This window comes from Hyposmocoma kahamanoa, unplaced genomic scaffold (assembly GCF_003589595.1).
Source record: "Hyposmocoma kahamanoa isolate Upper Pololo Valley unplaced genomic scaffold, ASM358959v1 100021, whole genome shotgun sequence".
NCBI classification, from domain to species: domain Eukaryota; kingdom Metazoa; phylum Arthropoda; class Insecta; order Lepidoptera; family Cosmopterigidae; genus Hyposmocoma; species Hyposmocoma kahamanoa.
The window spans coordinates 294,496-300,405 of record NW_020653200.1 but is presented as its reverse complement, the minus strand read 5'-3'; positions in this window follow the sequence as shown (position 1 = coordinate 300,405).

Below are 5,910 nucleotides of genomic sequence, written 5' to 3'. Positions count from 1 at the left end.
TTGTAACTAATGCATTTGCATTTCACTAACTTTCGAGATATTGGCACCTAATTTTTTCGTCACCTAAAAAAATATCAATTACAATACGGCGCATTGAACAATAAAACTCCTAATTAAAAAACTTAATAAGCGATTAGAGGGGTGTTGTAGATCTTGTTTCGCTGATCCCGATGATGATTTTTATTTTTCTTTTCCTTTTATATTAAGCCTTGGAATCTTGTGTCATACAATATAACTCGTTATGTGTATAACCCGTGTGTACTTATGTAGTAATTATTATTATTATTTTTGTATCAAGGTTTAATTTGTTAATTGTGTACATAATAACTATTTTTTAATTAATTATTCTTCAGTAGTTTATTAGAAATGCATCATTACTTCTCAGTTTTTTGTAGTAACTAGTGGTTAACGGTGTTAGTGACACAATCACTACATATTTACTGTAAAAAAATTACATTTAAATTTTAATTGTGTCTAATGTTTGTTGACCCAAATAAATTAAAAAAAACACATAAATTTTAATAAGTCTATTTGGCTAAAATTCTTGTTTACGTCACGTCAGTTATAAGAAGGGCAATATTTATGGCTGGCTGACATCGGGTGCGGAGGGTTTGTGTTCTTAACTGGGTTCGTCTCTTGCGACCGAATTGATCAGCAGGGCCTAGTGAAGAAAGCCTGTTACCTTCTATAATCAGATTTGATTTCTATGTTTTTGTAAATTAGTTTTTTAAAGGCCAGTCGAATGTTTCTAATATAATAAAAAGTTAATCAAGTCTCAGTCTGGAATTTAAACTGCAAAATGGTTCCTCAGAGATGAAATATTTTCGTCAAATTTAAATGGGACCAATACTGTATAAAATCGATTCACAAATGTTAGTAGAGATATCGCGTAATATAAATACCAAAAAAAAAAAACATTCGAATTGAGAACCTCCTCTTGTTTATTGCAGTCGGTCAAAAAATATAATTTGAAGGTAAATTAAAAAAAAGAAAATATTTCGTAATATAAATCTAGCGATCTCTACCCATTTCCAACCTCAATATTGATATTAGAAAGAAATTTTCAAAAGGTTTCCAAATAGTGTAAGCCTTTTTGTTATTATGCATTGGTATATAATTAACCTAATTTACCAATAATCATAATGATGGAATTGCATTATCATGTAACCTAGTTACATTCAAGACGACTGTCGGGTACACCGGTTTCCATGGTGTCTTCATATCTGAGGTCCCGGGTTCACCAGGTCAATGTAGAAAAACTAACTTTTCTAATTGTCTCGAGCCTGGATGTTTGTGGCACCGTCATTGTTTCCAGTTTTTCCATAACACAAGTGCTTTACTTACTTACTGTGAGATCGAAGCAATGTAACGGATGTTGTCTAATTATGTCATTTCACGATAGTTTGTTTGTGCGAGTACGCTTGGCCGATTGAACAAATAATTTTGATCGAAGATTTAACTCGCAAAGAAAATGGCAGAATGTTACTATTACAAAATTTTGTACTTATACGCAATCTTTGCATGCGAAGCGCGTCTTGGTGCGCCGGGTACGGGCCAGCCCCAACCGCATCCTGCGCTCGATAGCGGTAAGGCTAGACCGTCCATACATGAGGCACTGTTGTGGAATGCATGTTTCCAGCAGTGTCTACGGAGTACTTTACTAATATTAGTAGCAAGTGGTTTACTTACACATGTGAATCCATGTTATTTGAAATAAATATTATCTAATAATAATAAAATGAATTATTATTACATAGTGCAGCCAGGGCAAATATAGTATTATCGGCATTTTAAGATACAAAATGGATTTTAGTACACATTTTTGAACCAAACCATTAATAGTTTAAAATCTATAAAATTATTTTTCTTTTATACTCGTATAACATTACGCATGTTCATCAAAAAATAAAAATTACTTTTTTTACTAATTTAAACTACAGCGAAAAATTACGACCGTATATTACCGTGGACCATGGCCGGTTAACATCAGTTTGGAGCCAAGCGTGCGTTTATTTTTTATTAATAAAACTACTCAACACTACAGTTACATTGATAAACATTCGCCTATGAACGTTCGCACTAATAAATCACCGCAGAAATGTCTTTCGCTTCAATGATCTATCGACTCAACGTGTTTCGATTTATCGAATTTTCGATTAATTGACAATTTGGGTCAAACGAGCTCCGCCCTTGTCGATCTTGCTTAGCAAACCCATTTCACGAAGCCTCTTAATTAACAAAAACATTTTTATTTGTAAGTACATTTTATTTTAACGTTTTAACAAAATACTGTTATAGAGTTGGAAATAAATATGCGTTTCGCATGTCAACATTAAAATAACAACAAACTTAAATATAAATGGTAGGAACCATATGAAGAGAAAACGCTAAGCATTTTGTAATATACAACAACCATATTTACACACACTCACGGACATTGAAAGCAAAAGTGAAGAGAACGATGAAGTAATTAATCAATTTCAAAATTTAATCAACAATCTTTAAAAAAAAACATTTGGAGCAAATGTTTTATTAAACCACACCAATTAACCGGTTTCAGACTAGGGAATTCCCTGTACTGTGAGTGCTGGACCAACAGAATTCACTCTGGGGAATACTAAAATGAATTAAATTGGTAATAGGGACCTTATCATCCAGCTGCAAGGCTACGAGGGACCATCCAATTATCATAAATATTATTAGGTGTTAGAGAGGAGATACCGGCATCGAGGGAAGATTTCTACGCGGCCACGGATAACGCAGTCAAGGTAGCAACGTACTATTCAAAGTCAATATAGTCTAAAAATAAAAGAAGCATTGACACGTTAAGAAGACCATCGAGCGCTCACAGTGCTATCCGTTGGTTGTGTCACCCTAGATCGTTAAATAAAATTAATATTTTGGGACAAAAACAAAATTCTTTACAATACAATACAGGCATTATTATCAAAGAATCCTAGCTTTATTCAAATTAAAATAAAAAATACAAAGTTGATTTCATAGTATAAGAGTCAGTATGGTAACTCTCGCCTATTTGGCGCGTAAATGCCTACACTTCGTTCATTCAATAGGGTTGTCACATTATTATTTTATTTGCACAGGTTGTAAACATAATTTGAAAAAAATTAAGATGTTCATCACAGTATTAACTACGCAATATTCACGTCTGTATTGAAACCTTTGTTAAATGCAGTAGGTACTTACGTATTGATTGGTGTTTTTACACCAGTATCGCTTATTGGAGTCTAGATTATGAAATGTTTAATATTTCGGAATTTGAGGCACTCTTGTTCAAACTACCACAAACACAATAAGAAATCTGTTTACTATTTGATGTTTTTTTACACAGAGCTACAGCTTCAATTCTATAATTAATATAGCGTGTGACGACCCTGTCCTATGCAACATGAGTGCACGCCAGATTATGCGAATGTGATCATAATTCATTTATCGAGTTTTTAGGTTTTCGCGATTGTTACACATAGGAAATGAAACTATTTTTCCGGATTTAAATCGCGTATTCACATTTGTTTTTTCAAAGGTTTCGGGCCTTTTACAGGTCCCATAGTCACGGTTGACTGCCCACTGTTTGAGAAAAAATAATAGACGCAATTGAAATCCGGAAAAATAGTTTCATTTCCTACATAATTCATTTATTTGTGAAAACACGGATTATTTGGAACTTGACAACAATGTAAGTATAGTTTCACGGTGTCCGGCCGAACATTAGGCACAAAAAAAATTGCAAGTGTTATTATATTATACATTTACTCGCATGCAGTTCAACAGACTAAACCATATAATATAACATGTTATTTTCTCTTTTTTCTTAAAACAATAAAATAAATAATAAAATAATAATAATATCACATGAGCGTGCACACATTGCACACATGGATTTAATAAGTCAATTAGCAATTTAGATGCAATGAAATGTGGGTCAAATTTTAAATAAAATAATTATAGAAATATAACTAAATATCAAAATTATAAAATTAGCAACGTATAAAATAGATATATAAACGTCAAATATCTGAAAATTAAGTCAGGAATTTGTCATGTGTGCGTTTGTCATATATACACGGCGCGTGGCGGGCGTGCACACATACAAGTCGCGCTGCTATGTTTGTATGGAGTTACCTTACTTGTCTTATTATAATTTATGTTAATTCATTGTCCGTGAGTGTAGTTATTTACACTCAATAAAATATATTAACAAAACAGCGATAGTTACATTGTTACAGATGGCGCTCCTCCTTTTCGCCAATAAATAATTACATATTAGACAATATTAGCAGGATACAACAATAAAATATAATATGGACACTCCAAATTTTTGTTAAAATAGTATATAAATATCATTTTCTCACACATATCACAACATTGTCCGTGTATCCAAATAAAAGGCCATTTCTTGGTGGTCATGCTAGAATGTCGTACTGATATGACTAATAAGCGCTTGTTCCCAGTTGTCACCACTGGCTTTGTTCCCACTAGCGACAAATGGGAAAAAAATCCCCTATGTTACCAGGTGGTGACAAACGGGATAAAAAGATCTGCTGTTACCACTGGCGGCAAATGGAATTGAAAGTATCTCAGTAGGTTGCCAGTGGAAAAAAAAACCAAATGGAATAAAAAATTCCAATTAATGTAATTTTAAAGCCGCCATCGAAAAGGAATAAAATAAAATTCGAGTTTAATGATAAAAGTATAGATTTTATTAACTTTTTTCCCCATTTGTCGCCACTGGAAATCGCCACTGGTAACAACTGAGACTTTTTTATCCCGATTGTCACCACCTGGTAACATATGGGATTTTTTTCCCAATGTCGCCAGTGGGAACAAAGCCAGTGGTGACAACTGGGAATAAGCGCTAATAAGAATTGTTCGTGTTGGTAGTCATAATTAGTCGGCATTAACACCCTTTAGACTTAAATAATAAAGTACACACTCGCTCAAAATATAACTCTAAGGTTACATTTAAGTTATTAAAAAGAATGCGACGCAAATCTCTTTATTATTTTTGCGTAATTGGCTTGGCAAAAGTGTGATTTTTCTTTTATTATGTGCTTACCCTGAAAGAGTGAGACATTGTATGAAATAACGGTTTCTTGATAGCGATCCTGCTAAAACAAAATGTTGAATAACTTGTCTCAACATATTCGAAACGTAACGGATTCTCTACACTTTTCGCTTCTAACTTTGCAACAGCTCCTTAGTCTTCAGGCTCTTTTTGATAAATGAAATATAACCTCTGTTGTATACTTTATGCACGATTGTACTATATTATTTAAGTTAAGAAAATTTGCCTACAGGGTGTTAACGCTCTGACTAAACATGACCACCAATACAATTATTATTGGTCATGTCAGTATGTCGCTAGTATGATCACCAATAAACAGCCCAAATAAGCTTTAGCTTAAGACCATCGGCCATTACCGGTTACCTTCGGATTTGTAGAGCGCTATTTCCGTCAGGCAACTAACAAACTAGGGACAAAATGTCACACAGGTAGTAGTGACAGTAACGGCGTTCTATAAATGCTCGACTTTTACTAAAACTATGTTGTTTCAGTAAACTGTGAATGTTGGTCTACCTGCGGATAGATCAACCTATCTGGTATACGAGTTCTTTCGCTAGCACCTATACATCTTTAAAGTTAACTGATGTTTTTCAAAGTGGTATACTATATTTAAATTGCCGACCTAGTATACTTCATAAAAAATACAAAAACTTAAGAGACACTAGGGCAAGGGTCGAAAAACCAAACTGCGATGTGACGTCGCGAGGAAGACTACGAGCTCGCGCGAAGCATCGCAAGAATTTGCGGATTGCTCCGCATCCTGAGATGTTAATTTTCTTTGTATTTTGTTCCTATACTTTCTTATCAATAAAAGCAGTGGAACACTC